This window comes from Mirounga angustirostris, unplaced genomic scaffold (genome assembly GCF_029215605.1).
Source record: "Mirounga angustirostris isolate CCGP_5_RB_7025 unplaced genomic scaffold, mMirAng1.0.hap1 SCAF_5, whole genome shotgun sequence".
NCBI classification, from domain to species: Eukaryota; Metazoa; Chordata; class Mammalia; order Carnivora; family Phocidae; genus Mirounga; species Mirounga angustirostris.
The window spans coordinates 49,627,742-49,651,838 of record NW_026991713.1 but is presented as its reverse complement, the minus strand read 5'-3'; the positions used below and the strand labels follow the sequence as shown (position 1 = coordinate 49,651,838).

General features: G+C 39.8%; 1 protein-coding gene and 1 pseudogene across 10 annotated transcripts in view; one reads left to right on the top strand and one right to left on the bottom strand.

Moving 5' to 3' along the window:
* The window catches only part of GRIP1 (glutamate receptor interacting protein 1), a 661,409-nt gene that overhangs the window by 162,516 nt on the left and 474,796 nt on the right, over nt 1-24,097 (bottom strand). The window lies entirely within an intron of this gene.
* On the top strand, nt 358-429 carry LOC123845027 (U4 spliceosomal RNA; annotated as a pseudogene).

The following is a 24,097-nucleotide window of genomic DNA, read 5'->3' as shown; positions in this document are numbered from 1 at the left end:
ATGTAGTGTTCCATGATTCATTGTTTTCGTATAACACCCAGTGCTCCATGCAGTACGTGCCCTCCTTGATACCCATCACTGGGCTATTATGTTATTAATTTTGATGTACATACATTCATTGCTAGTATATACATATACAATTGATTTTTGTATATTTATTTTGTATCTTGTGGCCTTGCTGAACTCACTTAATAGTTCAAGGAGGTTTTGTTTTTGTTTTTTTTTTGTGGATTCCTTAGAGTTTTCTATGTAGACCAGCATGTCATCAGCAAAAAAGGACAGTTTTATTTGTTTCCAGTCTGTATGCCTTTTATTTTCCTTCCTAGCCTAAAGCATGAGTTAGAAATTCCAGCACACAGCTTTGCGCAGTGGCAGTATCATAGCCAATGAGGTTTATCCGAGGCGCGATTATTGCTAATTGAAATTCCAGCACAATGTTGAATGAGTGGTGAGAGTGGGTAGCCTTGCCTTCTTCCCTATCTTAGGGGAAAGACATTAAGTATTGTGTTAGCTGTAGGGTTCTGTAGATACTCTTCATCAAGATGAGGAAGTTCCCCTCTACTTCTATTTTTCTGAGAGTTTTTATCATGATGAGTATGAATATTGTCAAATTTTTTGCATTGATTAGTTGATGTGATTATGTGATTTTTCTTCTTTCAAGTGATAATGTAGTGGCTTACACTGGTTTTCTAATATTAAACCAATCTTGCAACCGTGAAATAAATCCCCCTTGTTCATTATATATAATTATTTTTATACATTGATGGATTCTATTGCTAATATTTTGATAAGGATTTTCTTTGCATCTATATTCATGAGGGATATAGTGTGCAGTTTCTTTCTGTACTATCTTTGGTTTTGGTATCAGGGTAATAATACTAGCTTCATAACATGAATTGGAGAATACATTCCTTCCTTTTCTATTTTCTGGAAGAGATTATACAGAATTGGTGTTTATTCTTTTTAAACATTTGATGTAATTTTTCAATGAAGCCATTTGAATCTGAACTTTTTCTCTTTTGGAGGTTTTAAATCACAAATTCAATTTCCTTAATAGTTACAGGACTATATACATTAACTATGTCACATTGTGGTGAGTTGTGGTAGTTTGTGCTTTTCAAGGAATTGGTCCATTTCAATTAGATGAAAATCCTTGCAGGTGGGGAACTGGGCATAGGTATTTTTTTAAAGCTCTCCAGGTGATTCTAACATGTAGTCAAGAAAGATTGATTTAGAGTTTGGTGCATGAGGAAAGGTTGGTAGAAAACAGACTGGGAAGCAAACAAAGGAAGTACTCAGATTTAAGTTTTAGGAAAGGTAAGCCCGTTATTAGTGTAAAGCAGTGGACTTGGTAATGATGGCATGAAGTGTTGGGGAGAAAGTTATTAGACTTGGGTCAAGGAGAACCATTACAAGCCGCTGCAGTAAAATAATATAAGATAGACTTTGTTGTGACAACAAATAAAAAAATGAATAATTTGCTCAACCACAACAGAAGTTTATTCTGCTCATATACAACTCCAAGGTGAGTGTTCCTGATCAGCATCCAGCTCTTCTCCACATAATGGTTCAGGAATCTATGCTTTGTTCCATTTTATGACTCTGTCATCTTCTAGGGCTCTGGTTTCTAAACTATGCACTAAGATGCCTCAAAGTTCCCTAATGAACTCACAGGACCACCATGGACTATTTTAAATTTTTGAGGAACATAGAGCCATTCTTGATATCTTTTGGACACAACACCACCTACTAGCTGGAAGTAGTTTTACTCAACATTGGATAATACTACATTGCTTTTGTTGATGTCCTATCCTTCCGAAGTTCAGTTTTGAGTTTTAACAAAAGGGAGTTCCATGTGAAAATAAATGTGGAACAGGAAATAAGGCTGTCAATGTTTAATTTGATTTGAAAGTTTGAGAAAGTTGTGCAGTGCCCAGCAAACACACACATACCATTACTAAGTACTTCTGATTCTTTCAATTTATATGTTATTATTTTTTTTCAAATTGCTAGTAAGTGGTTAGGATACAATATGTACTAAGTTGTTTGGACTTAGCTACTTAATAAATGGAACTATTGATATTTCATTTGACCTAGAGCTCCTGTAAAAAAATTACTGAGAAAGTTTGGAAACTTCTGCCCTAAGACTTTAACCTGTCTTCATTCATCTGGGGGAAGGGGTAAAAGAATTTTCTTAAAAGCCACTCTGGCCTGCTTCCGTTCACATTCCAGTGGCAAGAACTCATTCCATGTCCACACCTAACTGTAAGGGAGGCTAAGAACTAGAATGTAGACAGATGCCAAAGCAATAAGGGTAGGGTGGGTTTTTAGGGACAGGTGGGCAACATGTGAGAGACTGAAATCCATCAATAGCTATATGGATGATATGGATTCCAGATGTATTGAGGAAGAACTGCCCTGAGTTAGAGACAAATCAGTGTGTGGGGAGTGAGGAACTGTGAGGGGCAAGAGGACCTCAAGGATTCAAATTCGTTTGATTGGGGGATACTGATGTCTGTCACTAAGAAAGGGAATCTGGAAAATGAGAGTAAGTTTGTGTTGTTGTGCTTCAATGGAGAGGGGGCAGTCACATGATATAATATCATATAGAGAGAAGCAAAATGTGATTTAAATACCAGAGGAGAAACCTAGTGCTAGGATAGTTTTCATCATACCTTAAACAAAGTAAGTGGTCTGTAAGACCCTCACCCTATAGCCATAACATAAAAAGAGAAAGTACATTTTAAAAGCAACCACCATAGGCACATACAGCAAAAGAAGCATTGGTGAAACTCTTTACTTCTTGAAGTTCCATTAACTACATAGATTTTTAAAAAGATATCACAAACAGTGAAATGGAAATACTATTGAAAACTCTACAGTATAAGTCACAAATTTCCCAACACTAGTGATAGTGTTTTTTACCCCCTCTGCATCTCTAGTGCCTAGAATGGTACCTGGCATATTAGTAGGTATTCCTGGTAACTGCTGAATGAATGAGCACATCAGTCCCAACAGAGGGAATTACAACTAGGCGATGAGCATTGGCTTGCAGTGAACAGAATTATTGTTGGATGGTGCAGAAGCAAAAATGATAAAGGAGCAGAATTTGAATAGCAGTAGACAGGGTTATTTCCCTAAGCTTACTTGGTTGATCATCATCATCATTATTATTATTTTTACCATTTCTTTAGTGAGGGGGACTGAGGCCCACACCAGAATACTATAGCTGGATCTGTGTATTACTTTTGGAGAGAATATTATTGCTTACATTACAGTTTTATCTGTATATTACTTTTAGTGGTGCCACTAGGAAGTTTATCCCCCTCAGGAAATAAGCAGATGCTTTTTCCAATACTCACTTCAAGTTCCTCCTAACAACCCCTGGTTCAGCAAAGCTGCTGGGATCAAAGCTGGGTTTCTGTGATGAATGGCTGTATTTTCAGTCTCAGTTCTTGCCACCCAGACCTGCAGAGAAAGGTCTTCTGGCACTTTCCACCTTTGTGTAGTGACATGAAGGATGTACCTGAACTTCTCTCATCCCCTGGGAATCTGAGCGTAGTTTAGTGGTAGGGATGTACAGCACATAAATATTACCCAGCACAAATATTCATGTGAAACAAAATTATGATTGGTATTTATCTTACACAGTGATAGGGATGGCTGGATTAATATCCATATGTTTCTTAGAGCACCTCAAGAGAAAGGGAATACATAAATATGCAGTACCGAATATAAAAACCTGAGCCCCCTGAAAGTATGTGATAAATAGATCAGGATTTAAAAATAGATAAAGCTGAGATGTGGATTCTAGTGCTGATTCAGATACGGTATGTCTCTTAAAGCATCGAGAAAAAGTATCACTGATTTTAAAACATGGCAAAACTACAATTCTTTCAGTTTCCCACTTTTTCAAAAACAATGATTTAAAAAAAATTTTATTAACATATAATGTATTATTTATTTCAGGAGTACAGGTCTGTGATTCATCAGTCTTACACAATTCATAGTGCTCACCATAGTACATACCCTCCCCAATGTTTATCACCCAGCCACCCCATCCCTCCCACCCCTCTCCACTCCAGCAACCTTCAGTTTGTTTCCTGAGATTAAGAGTCTCTTTTGGTTTGTCTCCCTCTCGGTTTTGTCTTGTTTCATTTTTCCCTCCCTTCCCCTATGATCCTCTGTCTTGTTTCTCAAAATCCTCATATCAGTGAGACCATATGATACTTATCTTTCTCTGATTGACTTATTTCGCTTAGCATAATACCCTCTAGTTCCATCCACGTCGTTGCAAATGGCAAGATTTCATTTTCTTTTTGATGGCTGCATAATATTCCATTGTATATATATACATCTTCTTTATCCATTCATCTGTTGATGGACATCTTGGCTCTTTCCATAGTTTGGCTATTGTGGACATTGCTGCTATAAACAATGGGGTGCATGTGCCCCTTTGGATCACTACATTTATATCTTTGGGATAAATACCCAGGAGTGCAATTGCTGGGTAGTAGGATAGCTCTATTTTCAACTTTTTGAGGAACCTCCATACTGTTTTCCAGAGTGTTTGCACATTCCCACCAATAGTGTAGGAGGGTTCCCCTTTCTCCGCATCCCCGCCAACATCTGTTGTTTCTTGACTTGTTAATTTTAGCCATTCTGACTGGTGTGAGGTGGTATCTCATTGAGGTTTTGATTTGATTTCCCTGATGCCAAGTGATGTTGAGCACTTTTTCGTGTGTCTGTTGGACATTTGGATGTCTTCTTTGCAGAAATGTCTGTTCATGTCTTCTGCCCACTTCTTAATTGGATTTGTTGTTCTTTGGGTGTTGAGTTTGATAAGGTCTTTATAGATTTTGAATACTAGCCCTTTATCTGATATGTCATTTGCAAATATCTTCTCCCATTCTGTCAGTTGTCTTTTGGTTTTGTTGACTGTTTCCTTTGCTGTGCAAAAGCTTTTTATCTTGATGAAGTCCCAATAGTTCATTTTTGCCCTTGCTTCCCTTGCCTTTGGCGATGTTTCTAGGAAGAAGTTGCTGCGGCTGAGGTCAAAGAGGTTGCTGCCTGTGTTCTCCTTTAGGATTTTGATGGACTCCTGTCTCACATTTAGGTCTTTCAACCATTTGGAGTCTATTTTTGTGTGTGGTATAAGGAAATGGTCCAGTTTCATTCTTCTGCATGTGGCTGTCCAATTTTCCCAACACCATTTGTTGAAGAGACTGTCTTTTTACCATTGGACATTCTTTCCTGCTTTGTCAAAGATTAGTTGTCCATAGAGTTGAGGGTGCATTTCTGGGCTCTCTATTCTGTTCCATTGATCTATGTGTCTGTTTTTGTGCCAGTACCATATTGTCTTGATGATTACAGCTTTGTAATAGAGCTTGAAGTCTGGAATTGTGATGCCGCCAGCTTTGCTTTTCTTTTTCAACATTCCTCTGGCTATTCGGGGTCTTTTCTGGTTCCATACAAATTTTAGGATTATTTGTTCCATTTCTTTGAAAAAAGTTGATGGTATTTTTATAGGGATTGCATTAAATGTGTAGATTGCTCTAGGTAGCATAGACATTTTCACAATATTTATTCTTCCAATCCATGGACATGGAACATTTTTCCATTTCTTTGTGTTTTCCTCAATTTCTTTCATGAGTCTTCTATAGTTCTCTGAGTACAGATTCTTTGCCTCTTTGGTTAGATTTATTCCTAGGTATCTTATGGTTTTGGGTGCAATTGTAAATGGGATCGACTCCTAATTTCTCTTTCTTCTGTCTTGTTGTTGGTGTACAGAAATGCAACTGATTTCTGTGCATTGATTTTATATCCTGCCACTTTACTGAATTCCTGTATGAGTTCTAGCAGTTTTGGGGTGGAGTCTTTTGGGTTTTTCACATGAAGTATCATATCATCTGCAAAGAGTGAGAGTTTGACTTCTTCTTTGCTGATTTGGATGCCTTTTACTTCTTTTTGTTGTCTGATTGCTGAGGCTAGGACTTCTAATACTATGTTGAATAGCAGTGGTGATAGTGGACATCCCTGCCATGTTCCTGACCTTAGGGGAAAAGCTCTCAGTTTTTCCCCATTGAGTATGATATTCACTGTGGGCAAAAACAATGATTTAATTGTCAAAATTTGGTATTAAGTTTTCCAGTGTCACAACTTATTAATAAATTATTTAATTTTTCTGGGTCTTAGTTTCCTTATCTCCAAAATAGGGGTAATAAGAGTACCTACCCTTAGTGTCTTATGAAAATTAACTGATAAAATTCTTGTAAGGAATTTATTAAGTTACCTTATTATAGTACCTGCCACATATATAGTATGTGGCACATGGTATAATATATATTTATTATATTAATATATATTTATTATTATATTTATTATAGCACATGTTGCCACATATAGCACAATATGCCACATATTGTGGCACATGATATAATATATATTTATTACATTAATATATATTAATTATTATTGTATTTATTATAGCACCTTCCACATATTAAGTATTCAATATAAATGTTAGTCATAGTATTATTATTATTATTATTATTATTATTATTATTACCAGGATCTTAAAATATTCCAGGTATGCAGATTACCAATCTTCTACTGTTTTTGATTGTTATGAATAGAAGACAAAACAATTAGCAGTGGTATTTAACCATTTGTTGAGTCATATATTCCTTTGAGAATCTAGTGATAGCCAAGGGCTCCCTCCCCAGAGTTTTGTATATAATTTCAGGGGAATTCATGGGCACTCTTGACCAGATCCCTGTACTTAAGAAACCATGAGGATCTTAAGTCACATCAGATTTGAGCAATGTGAAAATCAAAGAACATCTGCTGCTAGGCTGATATTTTATAATCTGTTCACATATCAGGTAGGGGTCATGAAATAGCAAATAATGCCCAAACCTATCATTCATATGTTCCTATGTGGTCATTTAATAATCAAAATGAAACCATATCCAAGATATCAGAAACAGGAAGTGACTCACCTCAGTGAAACTTCCCCTCTTCCTGAACAGGATGGCCTGTGTTGTAGATATTTATATCTGAAAATCCATAAGGACCAGCAAAAGGCACTATGCAGAGAATCCAGTGATTACACTTGTCTTAAGAGCCCCAGACAGGGCGCCTGGGTGGCTCAGTTGGTTGAGCGACTGCCTTCGGCTCAGGTCATGATCCTGGAGTCCCAGGATCGAGCCCCGCATCGGGCTCCCTGCTCGGCGGGGAGTCTGCTTCTCTCTCTGACCCTCCTCCCTCTCATGCTCTCTGTCTCTCATTGTCTCTCTCACAAATAAATAAAATCTTAAAAAAAAAAAAAATTTTAAAAATTAAAAAAAAAAAAAAGAGCCCCAGACAATTTTTCTTTGGGAAAGCTCTCCATCTGTGACTTTTCACTTGTAGGTGGTTATAATCACATTTTCAAAGTTGTTGACACAATTGAAAACTAGATTCTACAAGTTAATCTTAAACAATTGGCACAGCTAATTTTGAAATTATTTTGATCTTCAATGGTTTCCTAGAGAAGTTAACTGCATTCTTAGAGCTACCTGTGGACCATTTTGGTTCAAAAATATTTTTGAGCTCTAGCATTTAAACGACCAATAATCACTGCCTCTACCTTTTGCAGCTCACATTCTACATGTCTAAGGGACAGATGTTTATACTAATAATTTCAAATAAGTGTGTTTGGTCCGCAGCATGGCCGGGGAGCCTGAAGAGTAACAGTTCAACCTGTGGTCCTGGGAAAGTCTCCTGCAGCCTACAGATGTGTAGGTAGAGGTTTAAGTTCATCCTTTAGGTGATTTACTTGTGGTATTACTATCATTTCCATCTTATAATTGGAGAAATAGAGGTATCAAAAATTGCTTGACAGATTAATGAGATATTGTTGGGTTTTTGCATGTCTTTCTGGATATCCTTTTGGCCAGTGTTTGAAGTTGAAGAACTATTTAGATATAAAAAGCCAGAGCTACTGTGTAGGATTGGATTAGAATGATCCAATGGTCTGGTCTGGGAGTCCAGTTGAACAAAAGGGATGAGAGATAGGTCTTGTTCAGCCAAGGGGTGATAAGAAAGAAGCACTCTGGGAGGGAAGGAAGACACTGGGACAGACAGATGTCAGGTGAAGCTAGTCATCAGGGGGTTAAGCAGTTTAGCTAGTTCCCAGGATGGAGGGCTAACTGCTGCTCAGGCACCACTGCTTCTTCAAAGATAACTGGAAGGACAATGCTTGGGGTCTTATTCGTGTGAAAAGGAAATGGGTGGATGATAAACTTCAGTAAGAAATCAGACTTCTTAAATAATCAGGGCAAAGTGGACTGAGAGCTCTGCTTGCTTGGCTTCCTCCTTCCATGGATACCTAAGTACCCATGAGTCCATCATGGAGGTAGACGGCCTGACTGAATAGAGAAATTAAAATAAGGTAATATTCTGATACCTTTGAAGATTATTCATCCTTTTTTAGAGCAGTTAATACTTTTCAAAATGTTCTCACATCCACGATCATATTTAACCTTTAGAACAACTCTGTGAAGAGGATAACACTCCCATTTTACAGATTAGGAAACTGAAATTTAAAAATTAGTTTGTTATGCAGAACTTTGTACCTGTTTTGGGTACATGAAAACTGCATCCTCATATAACTGAATGCTATAGATGTTCAGACTCATCACAAAGTAATTGCTAAACAACGGACACAAGAATGTAATGAAATGCTACCGAGAAAAGAGCTGAAAAATAAGGCCATCCCCAGGCAGACTCCAAGCCACCAGAGTAACAGTAAGGCAGTGAACTAGTCCCTCTCATGTTGTGGGAGATGTCATAGGCATTTATTTGACTTTCTCTTGTTTTATGAGACTTGATCCGTTTCAAATAAAGGAACAGATGGAAAACTAATAGTGTCCTCACTGCAGACAACCAAAAGGCAAGGCATCAAGGGAACCATGTCAACTCTCCATGGAGAAGCCGGGCAGCAGGCTGCAGTGAGTTTGAGTTTTATTGGAACCCTCTTGAGACCTCACTGGAATTCAGAACAGGAGGAGGCTGTGCTGCCCACATCAAGGACAGCTCCCACATTCTACCTTTGACTCCCGCCCCCCCCCCCCCCCCGCCGTGATAAGGACAGGAGACTTCTCTCCTAGCCCCTCTCCTGGTCCGACTCTTCTTCTGCCCCACATGGGAAACAACTATATTCTTGTCCCAAAGTAAAAGTTTCCCATTAGGGTGAGCAGCAGGGAATGCACAGACAAACCGCAGTCATTGAGATTTCCTCTCTGTTCAGTCCTCTGTATTAGTACTTCCATCACCGTAGGGAACACAACCTTACCCAACTATTTTGTAGTTTCACTCTGAATATGAAATGTTTTAGTCCTTTCTGTCCCTCCCTCTCTCCCTCCCTCCATCTTTCAATTGAATAGTTATTGATAATTTGCTAAATGCTCAGCACTTTGCTATCTAGCAGTAAACAAGATAGACTTAGCCCCTGCCCTCAAAGAATTTATATTCTAGTAAGAAATACAGGTCCTAAACAATTAAAAGTCATAACAAATATGATTAGTAATAATTAGCGAAACAAAGGGTAAGGGTTCTAGTCCGGGGCTAATTACGAGACAACTGCTTGAAAAATATTTGCAACTGGTTCATTATGTTCACATGGTCACATGGTTTTGTACAATTTGAAAAAGGTATTTTTGAGTTCTTTTCTTGAAGAGCTGCCTCCCCCACAATTGTAAAAGCTTCAGGTGCCACAAAACCTAGATATTCCTCTAGTAACCCCACCTTACACCTGAATAGAGCTTCTTTAAGAGAGGCACATGCATTTTCTCATTTGATTCTCATGGAAACCCAGGATCTTAAGGATGAAAACACTGAAGGTTTCCAAGGTTAGATGACTTGCCTAAGGACACTATATCAGGCAAATCATTTGCTAGAACTTAAAACCAGGTACTCTAATCCTAAATTCAATGTTCTTTCAGTACATCATTTTGCTTCACTTGGGCTCTCTCGGCTTGACAATTCGCCCAAGTGGCACTTATCAAAAAAAAAAAGTTCCAAGGGGCATCTGGGTGGCTTAGCCGTTAGGCAGCTGCCTTCGGCTCAGGTCATGATCCCAGAGTCCTGGGATCGAGCCCCGCATCGCGCTCTCTGCTCCATGGGAAGACTGTTTCTCCCTCTCCCACTCCCCCTGCTTGTGTTCCTGCTCTCGCTGTCTCTCTCTCTGTCAAATAAATAAAATCTTAAAAAAAAAAAAACCCTATTAAAAAAAGTTCCAAATTCTAATAAAAAAAGACTATTTTTCTTTTTCTTCTTGAATGTAAATATGAAACATCAGAACAAATTATGGTTCAAATGGATTGTGAAAGTCACTTTCACACAGCAGATAAAAGAATATTTACTGATTTGTATTAAGTTAGTGACCTGTCAAATCCTCATTTGGAAGGCCACACCAGTTCCAGAAAATAATAACTTTGTGTTGAAATTCATGAGAAATATGCCCTGCTGAGTATCTAAAAAAAAAAAAAAGGCTTACTCTTTTTTTATTGTTTTAATTTTTGTTCAACTCAGTGATATATATATACACATACAAACATATCTTTCTTATATCTGAAATCTGGATTTTTTCCTAGAAAAAAAAATCACTATTCTCTTTTTTTTCCCCATTACATACTTTCCTTTAACAGGTTCATCATGTGGTCTGAATACAATACCCACCCATGTTATCAAGTATGAACAGAGCAAAGGACAGCTTCTTTTTAAAAGCACAATGCCCTACCAACGCCTTTAAAATCCATGAAAGAATATCTCACCAAGCCCAGGAGAGCATTACAATAATTGCTTCTCTTACCCAGGTGAAAAAGGACATATCTATCAACTAAAGCAGCGCAGAAGCAATTAACACCTCAACACTCTCCTGGGAAATCGCTTAAATTAAGGAAATAACAGGGATGCTTTATGGTTATTGTATTTCTAATATTTAGTTACTAGCATGGCTGTGGAGTGCCTCAGTCATTCCCATCTACTCTCCCCAGCGCAACAGGGTCAGGAGTCAGTGTGGGCATGACTCGGGGTGTATTTTGATGTTTGCATGTGTGGCACATACAGGTTCTTCAGTTACTTCATTTTTCAGAGGCTAGGTGCAGAAATAGGGCTGGTAGATGCACTAATGAAATCAACATCCAAGGCTAGATATGTCTTAAATCAGTAACTTCTCAGGCATAAAAAACACATTTCTGAATTCTGTGCTATCACAATGGAATTGCTTTATTCTTTCCCTTCCAAAGCTGGGCTACCACACAGAAGTTCATGTTTACCAAGCCTTCTCTACAAATAGGAGAGGCATGTGATTGAGCTGGGGAATGAATCAGACAGGTAAAAGCCCTTGTTTGTCAGCCGCAAGATCTAGAGAGAACCCAGAAATCCAATCTATCATCTCTCCCTCTTCTGGGAAACACCCGGTAATGTTATATGGCCTTTATTGTGCAGTATACACAAATCTGCTTAGAGTTTTGAGAGAAGCTGAAAATAGGGCTTGGGATTCTACAAATCTTAGTGAAGGTAAAATATATTTCTTTCTTTCCTCCCCACCCCATCCCCAAAGCTTGATTATAGAAGAGGGACCAAAGCTACTCAGAATTCCCAGAGAAAATTATATAGGATGCTGTAGTCTCCCCCCGCCCCCCCCCCCTTTTTTTTTACAGATGAAGTCAGGTGAAAATGAAAAAGATAGCATGCCAGAAGAAAAGCAGCAATGAACCCAGGAAGATGCTGGAGGAGACTCTGAAGGAGGAGGGCAGTTCTTCACCTTGTCTGGTGACTGAATTATATTACAGACGACCTTAAAGTTCAAGACCTACTTTCATTTGGTTTTCTTCACTATGTGCCTATAAACACCATCTAGCACCTGTCTGAATACCCAGTGTGAGAAACTAATATTCTCAGAAAGCTACCTATGTCTTCTTCAGACAGTTTCAATGAGTAGTAACTACATTTATTAAACACCTTATATGGACTAAGACTGACTTAGTATGCTGTGGCAGACAGACTCTCGTGCGGTCCTCTATGATCCCTAACTCCTCCTGATCACGAGCCCTTGTGTTGCTCCTTTTCTTGAATGTGGGTGCGACCTATGACTTGTATCTAACCAACAGGACATGGCAAAGGTGCCGGGATGTATGTGATAACATGTACGTGATTTTGCACACACGGCTGGAGTGCTCATCTTGCTGGAGACTTTCCTGCCCTGGTAGGCTTTGAGGAAGCAGGCAACCGTGTTGGGGTTAAGGAAGTAGGCAACTGTGTTGGGGTTGAAGGCAACATCTGGCTGACAGCCAGCAAGAAACTGAAACTCTGAACTGAATTCAGCCAACAATCTGTGTGAACTTGGAGGCAGATCCTTCCCCAGTCAAGTCTTATGAGACTGCAGCCCTGGCTGACACCTTGATTGCAGGTTTGTGAGACCCTAAAAAGAAGACCAGAGGAGCTGTGCCTAGATTACTGATCCACAGAAATTTTTAAGCTGTTAAGTCTGTGGTAATATTGTTACACTGCAATAGAAAACCAATATAGATGCTCTCTATGCATTAACTTCTTTAGACTTCATTATGCTCCCATTTCACACAATGGGAAAATTGATACAAAGCACGACACTTAAGCAACCAGCCAAAGTCCCCACAGCAGTAGGTGGCAGGGCTGGAATTCGAACAGGGCAGGCGAACTCCAGAGCCTTCTTAACCAGTGAGGTATACCGCCTTTCTGTACTTCTGACAAAGTTCTACCGTAAGGTGTTTCCAAATCCGACTTCCTGCAGCTTACCCTTATAGCAGGGCTCAAAAATCCAAATGCAGGTACTAATTAGAGGTAATAAACGAATGAAACAGGCTGTGTGCCACCTGATCCGTAGGGTGTGGTGTGGGCATGCAATAGAGTGAAGAGCAACAGTCACCGTCTCATGGTATTTGCTGGCCAAAGAAATGCATCTAGAGGCTTCCCTGATCTAATGGGATGATGCTGGTTGGTGACCTCTGACATACAAGTTCCAGTTATACCTCTGGGATCATGGGAGAACACCTTGACCCCCCTTTTCTATAGGACTTAAAATATGTGAAACCACTGCTCGTTTTTGTTTCAAATCTTCTATTTTCTCCTACTTACACGAATGGTGGCAACCTCACCTTTGTGTTGTTCTCCCTGGCAGATCACCTTCCTGACACATGTAGAAGTATGATAAGGTTGTTGACTCCGCAATGCCAGCTGGCAGAGATGTGTCCTTCTCGTCTCCATCTGTAGGGTTGGGTCTGGTATGCGCATTGAGATATGGCTCTGCCAGGTAGCTCTAATCCACTAGTTTTCCTTCTTGTCATTATAGTACTTAAAAAAATTACCCACTTTAGTATAAGGTTCAATATACATAAGTATATGAGCAAAGCCTGAGTTGAGGGTGCCCTTCCACACTCTCCCTCTATTCCTCCTCTCATCTCAGAGGAAGCCACTGTCGAAATTTGTGTCTAAACTTCCATTCTCTTTTCAGACACTAACATTTAACCTAAATTGGATCAGACAACTCAATGGTAACTTGCTCTTTTCAATATAACACATATGCCTTGGAGATCTCTTCATGACATGGCCGATAGGTCTACATCATACTTTTTATTTTTATTTTTTATTTTTTAAAGATTTTATTTATTTATTTGACAGAGAGAGACACAGCGAGAGAGGGAACACAAGCAGGGGGAGTGGGAGAGGGAGAAGCAGGCTTCCCGCTGAGCAGGGAGCCCGATGCGGGGCTCGATCCCAGGACCCTGGGATCATGACCTGAGCTGAAGGCAGTCGCTCAACCAACTGAGCCACCCAGGCGCCCTACATCATACTTTTTAGAAGTTTTGTAATCTTTCTTAGAATGATTCGTGTGATCATTCCTCATCTGATAGATACTTCAGGTTGTTTCTGCTACTTCACTAATAAGCAATGAACATCTCTGTATCTATGGATTTGCTGGCACATTTTATTTCCAGTCCTGCCCATTTTCAACCACACCCCACCTGTCCACTCATGGCTGACTGAAAGCCCTCTCAGTTCCCACTTTTCAACACTAAGGCAACAGAGTTGGGAGGGGTCTCTTCCTATCCCCAGAGCCACCCTCCTCCAAAGCTAATAATGCTCTATCTCAAAAGCAGCAAGTGATGGTGACAGTGGTTGTTGGGAGGCTACTTATACTTTTTTCAGAGCATTCGTTTATAGAATGGGGATGATTCTCAAAAACTACCACATCTTATAAGTAGGCAACTTATGGTTATATATTTGTGCACGAGGATGAGGACTGCTATAGGATATATTCCCAGAAATGTTGGGAAAAGTGGATATATTTTTAAACATTTTGATTGATGCTACCAATGTGTCTTCTAAGAAATTTATATTCCTGCCAACAATATATGTTCTTATTTTCCTGTATCCTTGATATAATTTAAATATTTGCTATTTAATTTTTTTTTTGCAAACTCCTAATATTTTCTTCCCTTTGTCTCTTGCTTCTGAGAGCAGAGGATGAGTTCTTGCCACCATAAATACTACCCCCTTCATGTGGGCTTCTAGAAAGAACAGTTCTTGGATATGCTTTATTAGAATGTGGACAATTTTTTCAACTATAGGAGGTGTTAAGGACAACTAGAAGAATTTTTTCAAGTTCTCTAGGCCAGAAGAAGAACATGGGGAAGGAGTCTACTGCTGGTAGAAGCTGGACTAATGTTACCTGTAGCATGGTGAAATGCTGGGCTACTCAATTCTAATGATGCACATCTCTAGTGGCTTCTAAGGAAAATGACCTTAAACTAGAAAAGATAGAATTTACAATTAATGTATGAGAAAACTTATGCTGAAAGTAGGTAAAGTGATATTACAACAATTCCTTGGCTGTTTAAAATCTATTTTAAGGAGCTTTCTAGAGTCAGATAAATTACCTCCCCCAGCATTAAAAGAATGTACAGATGTGAACATGAAATGAAGATAAAAATGAAAGCTATGCCAAAAGACTAGGAACAAGTGAGCATCTCAATTTTTACAATGAAGGGCTCTGGAAATCATAGATCTCTAGGATTAAGGGCATGTCCTGGCAAAATTTTAGAAAGGATTATTACACCACTGAGGAATAAAGCCTACAAATCAACATTATATATAAAAACAATACAATGTAAATACATACTTGAGTCTTTCAGTGGGCTTTGAGAAAGAGCTCTCATGATAACCTGTGGACAGAATAGAGTACTGTGAACTCAAAGCCCGTGGTTTTAAACCTCACTGAGGATGATAACCAAAGTCTGCAAATCAGTGTTCACAGGGAGAGGGTCAAGGTTCCCAGTGGGGTGCTTCAGAGTTCGGTCCTTGGTACTGCTTATGCCCCAAATTCTTAACACTGTTAGATGCTTATCAAATCTGTGGTGAATTCACTGCTAAGAAGAGTGGTGAATACATGAGATGAGCAGGAATAGAGACTATTTCTACCATGTTGCAAAGATGAGCTGAAGCATTTGAGAGCTGAAAGATGAGGCGCTCCGGATTAAGGTGATTCTAAACTCAAATGCCAGCTTTGTTGTTGCACAAACTTGGGCAAGTCACTCAAGCCTCTGTAAGCCTTAATGTCGTCCCCTGTAAAATTGAGATAATTAACTATCTCTTTTGGATAAATAAGACTGGGGCATGATAGATGCCCAACAGTTGTTAGTGCCCCTCCCTCCTCTTCTCCGATTTTACTAGCGGGATACAACTGGAGTAAGTGCACACAACTGAACGAAGGGTCCTGTGTCGCCCAGTAGGACACAGGGCACTGCCGCTCCAGGCACAAAGGCCAACTCTTAGGAACAGTTCATGAGAACAAGACACACGGAGCGCCAGTTTAAGATAAACCAATGTCGCTATTTCATTTAAAAATACAGTCTAAAGCTGCATTAATCCAGTAGGGAGCATCCAGGTCAGGGAAGGAAATGGTTTTCTCACACTGTGTTCTCTTCAGCTAGAGGAAGGTTCGCTTTTGGCTGCCACACAGTAAAGAGCATTAACAAACTTGAGAAAGACTCCCAGGGCGTGGAAAACACGTCACAGAAGGCAGGGTTGAAGGAACGGACATGCTTTACCTGCTTAAACAACAACAGTGACAACAACTCGGGGAAGAGATGATCACTGCATGAAAGTACTCGGAAAACCTACTTTGGGGAAATTCAGGAGAATTAGAAGAACCAATGGGTAGAGGTATAAGGTGGGAAACTTCAATCCATTGGCATGAAGAAGAGTTCCTAACAACTAGAGATATAAAAAAAAGCGGGGGCTACCTTGCAAGGTGGTAAGTTTCCTGTCTCTAAAAATATTGAAGCAGAAGAAGTTAGATGTGGAGTTTCCCATATTGAAAGAGGAAAACAGAAAAAAAGGTGCCGTGTGTGCACGCGTGCGCACACGCAAGTGAGTGTGGTAGGTTTAAGTGTTTATTAGAGAAAGAGTAAGAGTATTATGAGTTGTACTCATCATTCCATCCCATTATCTTATAATGTTTGATGTATAATAGTGATCAGATCCTAAGGTAAGTGATGAAAGTGGTCTTTAACACAACCAACATGGACTTCACTGAGCTATGAACGCTGCTAGGCAAAACTTTGTGGGGGAAAATTTTAATAAAGACTTATTTTCTTGAATTTAAGGGACTCTAATCTCAAATTAGAGATAAGTCTAGAATCCAGAAAAATAATTGCAGAGCAGCTTCAAACAGGATGATCTAAACTGCCCAAAAATTTAATAAAGACACATAACATTCTGGGTATTCATAAAAAGAAATGACCACGGAAGAGAGAAGTTGGAAGAGAGCACCCAGGGGAAATGGAATAGAAAGCAGCAACATGGGGAATCAGCATTAGGTGGGTAAGTTCATTTTATCCTTTTTTGATTTGAAGAGGTAGGGTTTGCAAGAGAGAAGAGGGTTCTATTTAGGTAGAGATCTACAGGTTTGCATGCTAATCCTTGGAAGTTGCCCTAGGAAATCACTCTCCCAGCCTTTGAAATGACACCTTCTCTCTCTACTAGCCTATACCATTCCCTTCACCATCTTATTCTCTGTAATGATCTCACCTCCTATTTCACTAAGAAAATAGTACTCAGAAGAGGACACACACACGCACGTGCACACACACACACACACAGAAGAGCACTCACACATCCTCTCAGCAGGAAATCTACCACCTGCTTGCCTTTTTATCTTGGACTGCTTGCCTTGCCTCCTGCTGACACATCCACTGAATGCTGGATAGTCTCCCTCTAGCCTCTTCAAAGACTTTGTGGGCTTTTATCCCCTCTTCTTCCTGTGTCAATTTCTCCCACTCCACCGGATCAACCATATGAGTACACAAACGCAGTTACCTCTCCCATATTATTATTATTTTTTATTATATTATGTTAGTCAAATTACATATTTTTTTTAAAAAAAGAGTCCCTCACTCCCAGGATCACATGTCACCTCCAACAATTGTCCCATATTTCTACTCCTCTTGATAGCTTTTTTTTTTTTAACAGGTTGAAAAAATTGTCTACCTTCTCTACCTCTGTTACTTAAGTACTATTCTCACCTCAATTCACTCAGATCAGGCTTTTGCTCATACCATGTTATTGAGACTAGTCAGAGTCACTAAAAACTCCCTTCTTAGGGAATCTTATGGTTTATTCTCAGCCCTCATCTTATTCATCTTATCATTAATATTTGACCCAATTTCTTTCTCCCTCCTCAGTGACATGTGGTTCTTAGCTTGGATTCCAGGATAGTACATTCTCCCAGTTCTCCTCCTACTGCATCTGTTTTGTTCATGTCTCCTGCTGAAACTTCCTTCACTGCTGACCTCTGAAGGCTGGTGTGCAACAGCCTCAGGCCTTGGACCCCATCATAATCTATCCACACACCTAAACAATCTCACTCATCCCCAGAGGTGTACATATGGCTGCTGACTCCAAAATTTGTATCTCCACTGGTTTCTCCTTTGAGTTCCCTACTCCCTCTACCACTGATCTAGGCCTTCTTCAGTGGCTCTCTATCTCAGTAAATGGCACCTCTGTTTATCCAGTGATGAGCAAAACCCATGGACTCATCCTAGACTCCTCTTTTCTTCTCACATTCCACATCTCATTTTTTAGTAGGTTCTTGGGGGTCTTTATTCAAAATTTGACCGTTTTTCACCACCAGCACCTTCATCATCCTAGCCTGACTCACCACCATTTCTCTTTTCTCTCTTTTTAAAAGATTTATTTATTTATCTACTTATTTGTGTGTGTGTGTGTGTGTGCACGTGTTAGAGAGAGAGAGAGAGAGCACAAGTAGGGGGAATGGCAGGTAGAGGGAGAAGCAAGCTCCCCAATGAGCAAGGAGTCCAACTCAGGACTTGATCCTAGGACCCAAGCCGAAGGCAGATGCTTAACTGACTGAGCCAGCCAGGCATCCCAACTCACCACCATTTCTTGTCTGAAATTCTGCAATGGCAACTGATCTTCCTGTTTCCACCCTTGTCTCCTTCAGTCTATTTTCTATATAGAAGCCACAGAGATTTTAAAAAGAAAATTGTATCAAACCTCAACTGTTCAACCCTGGCAGTGGCTTTGGGTCACACTCAGAATAAATTCCAAACTCTTACCTTGGCTATAAGCTCTACAGAACCACCTTTGTCTCTCTCTCTCTACAATCTCATTTCTCCTTCTTCCCTCCCTCCCTTCCTTCCTCCCTCCCTTCCTTCTTTCCTCCCTCCCTCCTTCTCTCCCTCTCTCCCTCCACCCCTTTCTTTCTTTCTGATTTTATTTTTAAATAATCTCTACACTTTTAAGTTACAATGTGGGGCTCAAACCTACAACTTTGAGATCAAGAGTTGCATTCTCTACCGACTGAATCAGCTAGGCATCCCCTGACCTCATTTATTACCACTCTCAGTCTTGCTTCTCTCTTTCTGGCCATGCTGGTCTTCTCTAAGTTTATTTAACAAGCCAAACTTGTTCTGACCTCAGGGCCTTTGCACTTGCTATTCTTTTGGTCTATACTCCACTTCCTCCAGAACATTATACGGTTTACCCCTCATTTTAGGCTCCCTCAAATGCTATTTCCTCCCAAAGGCCATCCTTGACTTTCCTTGCAAACCCAGAGCCCCTGTCTTTCTGCACCCACTACTTTCTACCCCTTATACTAGTTTATTCCACATTATTGTACTTAGCAAGTCTGACCTTATGTTAGGCACTTGTTGAATGTATATATCTCTTCCACTAGCAGGCCAACTCCAGGAAGACAGAGGCTTGTAGGATACTCCTAGTACCTGGAGTAGTAATAGGCACATAGTAGGTGCCCAAGAAGTTGTTGCATAATTAAATGTTGAATGACTGTATAAGGGTCAATGTTGATAAAAACTCAGAATAAAAAAATGAGAGATCATGTTAATTATAATGGATTTAGGGAGCAAATAAAAGCTTGGCTGGAGAAAAAATAAAAGCAATGCAGCCAAGTATGCAAGGGTAAAAGGCATGGAATCGATGTGCAAACAGTTTACATTCTATGCAGAAAACAGGAAAGCACCAGAGGTGCAATCAAACTCCTAAAAAGAAAAAGAGATTTGGCAGGTGCTGTAAAGTATTTTCTCCCAATTATGATGCAGAAGTCTTGTAACATCAGTTTAACACCTAATTCAGTAATAGGCTTTAGGAATGTTTAAATTAATGTAAATTAATTGTAATTAATTTAATGTAAAATTAAATGTAAAATTAATGTTTAATTTTTAAAATGTTTAATTTATACATATATATGTATATATATGTAGAGAGAGAGAGAGAGAGAGAGAGAGAGAGAGTGTGTACATTGCCTGGAGTCAGTCTTTACTCATTTAATCTGATAATGGGGGATACATATGAACTGATTTTAGAAGCCTCTTTGCAAGGTTAAATGCTCTGCCACAGAACAAAGTGATTGATTCTATTTATTCAATGTTATCCTAAAGCTCTGTATTATTCCAAGGTTTTAAAAGGGAAACATGAAGTATAGAATTACGGTGTTACCAGTTTAAGAACAAGTATTTACAAGTCTGCTTGGCCAATTTTAATTTTTTTCCTTTGAATTGGAAGCCCTGAAAATCACAAATGTATAGAAGAAATTATAGCACAGCCTGAAGCACGGCCGGTTTTCCTCCTCAGCTTCTCCTAGGCCTTTGTTACTTAGAGAAATCATGGTATGATAACCCTGACTTCCCCCTTCACCCACTGACCCACCCCAATGAAGGGCGCCAGTCAGTTACGATTGAGATGGATTCCCTACATTTTCTGTATACTTCTGAGCACAGGTTCAGGTGGTCTGTAGAAGTCAAAGTCTTTACACCTCTTACTCATTAAGGATTGTCTCCACCACCTTCTCCTTTTATGCGCTGCTCAGGATTCTGGTTGAACTTGGTTTTTATCTAGGGTTTGCCCAAGCTCCACTATTTTTCAGGCCCTGTGACTGTGGGCAAGTTATTTTAGCTCTCCAAATTTAGGTTTGCTCATCTGTTGGAGAAGAATAAAGCAAACTTACTTCCTGAAGGAGTTTTAAGGAAGAAAAAAACAATATTTGTCAACATGGTTAGTCCAGTGCTTGAAGCATAGCATGAAATGAATGGCGATTAGTATTTTTATAATTATCTGTAGCTTCCCTCACTTTTTCTTTCTAGATTAGGTTACTCTTATGATCAATGCATTCTTGTCTATCCCTAAGCTCTGGATTAATATTGTTCAACCTCCTCTTTCTTTTTCAGTATTTCTTTCTCATTTTATAGCAAAAGCCCTAAGTGCCTTCTACTCCCATTCAAATGACCCATGTCTGCACTATGAATCTACAACTACTTAGCAACATACGGACAAAGTACACAGCACTGGGATTCTTGAAGTCATTTCTTCTGAGAAGAATCTCATTCCAAGCCAGTGCTTCCTGAAGTATGGTGCATATAAACATTAACGGATGTATTTGGGAGGACACATAGCCTTTAAAAAAATTTCAGGGTTAGAAATTTTAAAAATTTATGTTAGAAAATATAATTAGTATATCAAAGCACAGATAACAAAGGTTTGGATAAAGCAAAGAAAAAAGTGAATCAATTTAAATTTACTGAAAACCACATTAATTATAGTATAGGTACAACACAGATACATAGCCAACATTATGAGGATGACGTGTGAGTGACAGAAACTTGGGAAGCTATTCCAAGTCATGTAATAAGAGAATATTGAGGGTTGCTGGAGTTGAGGGGGGTGGGAGGGATGGGGTGGCTGGGTGATGGACACTGGGGAGATTATGTGCTATGGTGAGCGCTGTGAATTGTGTAAGACTGATGAATCACAGACCTGTACCCCTGAAACAAATAATACATTATGTTAATAATAAAAAAACTTTTTTTTTTGCACACACACACACAAAAGCGAATATTGATGGGCCCAACTGCTCTATTCTACAGTAAATTGTGTAAGATGGTTCTTCACTTGCCCTAGCGCAAATCAATACAACTTTCACCCGGCCTAATTCTCTAAAGTCACTCGATTTTAAAAACCCTGATTGAAGGTCTCCCTAACTTGGAAACTGGGAGAATTAATTTTTCTTCAGTGTAAAAGTCACAGAGGGAAAAGGATTTCTCCTTGTGGTTCTTGTCCACATATCCTTGAGCCTCCTTGTAAAATGGTCTTCAGACACTGGGAGGCTGTGCTGGCCATCACAGTCCCTCCGTCTGATTACTACGTGCGTCCGGAGCATGATATTGACCAAACGCCACCACTCAGGAGATACCGAGGCACAGTACTAATTCACTACAAATAATTCCCCCCTAGATGGCATGCTAGGAGAATTATTGTTTAAAAACTGTTTGCTGCATATGTACCACTTTATTACATTTCAGCCATGTTTACTAAGGTGTGAGAGAAGTTCAAACATAATAGACTGTCATTTTTCTGAATTGCTAATAGAGTGGCAGCACTGAACACACAAATCAAGCTGGCTCGTCTTGCCCAGTGTTATTGGAGAGCTCAGTATGTACGACCAGCCACACAGCAAAATGGATCAGTTCTCTGGGGGAAATCTTTAATGTGCACCTGCCATGATAAGTAATAAGTTCTGCCTTGCATCAGTCTATTTATAGACTCCGGTTATTTTCACGTATGTTTTAGCCTTTTTTCCTACAGCAGAACACTTGAATGACTCACTCTCATCTTGTCAATTTTATTGTTAAATTCTGCTCCGACCTTCCGCATTGTGCAGCGTTCTAGGACTGCACAGACATCTTCTGCTCAAATGGAAACAGATAAGGCTGGAGGGAGACCTGTGGCCTTTAAAATTCTCTAGCTTCTAGCTGACCTATATTTCACTCATTCGTCTTGGGCAGCAGATGATTTCCTTAGAAATGTCATATTTAGTGCAGCCTTAAGCCCCAGGTGAACAGCTGCTGCACCGCATTCCACAAGTCAGAAAATACATGGCAACCAGAGACTGTTAACACTTGCTTTGTAAGAAAGTATACTAGTCATAAGGTAACGGCCTCTGCCCAGAGCAAAGCTGCCTGTTGCTTTGCACCTGCGCTTCCATTCCACACGTGCTGACTGAATACCGACCAGTTGCCTAGCACTGTTCTACGCACTGGACACACACTCGGGAACAAGACATGGACGGTAACTGCCCTCCAGGAGCTTACATTGGAGGGAATGAGAAAGAAAAAGAACAATAAACTGATGCGTTAATTTCAGAGAGTGATAGATAGAGCACTATGGACAGAACAAACAGGTAGGGGTAGGGACAGAATCTCAGATATCTATGCAGCTACCAATAGTCTTGGCTTTAGCATTGGAGAAATTTCTCACTAAAGATGTGGTTTAGTTTTGCTCATTTCTTAAATATTCAATAATCAGAACGCTGGTAAACACTGCTGTGTTGTGTTCTTAATGCTGACTGTGAGGGGTTCTGGGAAGGCACCTACCAGACCTGAGTCCCCTTGTCCTGACCTTGGCCCACTGCTTGCTTTTGAGGATGCAGGGACAGCCTGACTGAGTAGCAAAGCTGCTTGTCTTTTGCTATTTTCCCGCGTGGGTCCCACCCTCCCTAATAGCTGAGTTGGACTCAGTATCTTTGGGAAGCATTGGTGCATCACGGCTCCATTCTTTTTTTTGGACTTTTAATCTTTTTTTTTTTAAAGATTTTATTTATTTATTCATGAGAGACAGAGAGATTGAGAGAGAGGCAGAGGGAGAAGCAGGCTCCCAAGGAGCAGGGAGCCTGATGCGGAACTCGATCCCAGGACGCTGGGATCATGACCTGAGCCGAAGGCAGACGCTTAACCATCTGAGCCACCCAGGCGCCCTGGACTTTTAATCTTTGAAATAAGTTGAAAATTATAAAACTTGTAGGAACACTATGCAGCACTCCTTCATACACACACACACACATCAAATTTTCTTTTCTAAATCATTTGAGAGTACATTGGAAATATAATGGTCCTTTACCTCTTTTTCCCCAGCTTTATTGAGATGTAATTGATAAAACCATAAGATACTTTAAGTGAACAATGTGGTGACTTGATACACGTGTACGTTGTGCAGTGCCTTCTTTGTATGACATTTCATCCGTGCTTCATTCCACTGACCTTAGTTTGCCATCAGTAGGACTCGCTCATTTTTTGGAGGAACTCAATGGTGGAGCCGCGCAGAAGAAAGGAGAACCAGCCCCAAACCAGAGTACATGCCCTTCACACACCTGAACAATCTTATGGCTATAAAATCCTAGTGTAAATGTCCCACTCTGTGTGCCGTAATAATGAGAATGTTGACCAATGTAGTGTCAAACGGTGTGTTAACGAAGACTGGGAAATGCTGGACAGAGAAGGCAGAACCTTCCTCCTTAATTCAAGGTGGCCAGCTTCTCTGTGGTGCCGAGGGCCTGGTAGTATTTTCCAGACTGATTTTTCCATAGGTGTTGACCCTTCCTGGATGGATTCTAAACAGCTTGGGTGTGTACACCTTAGGCTAATGGACATTTCAGACTCAGCTCCATATTTTTACTCCCCCAGCAAATAATCCAAATGTGAGA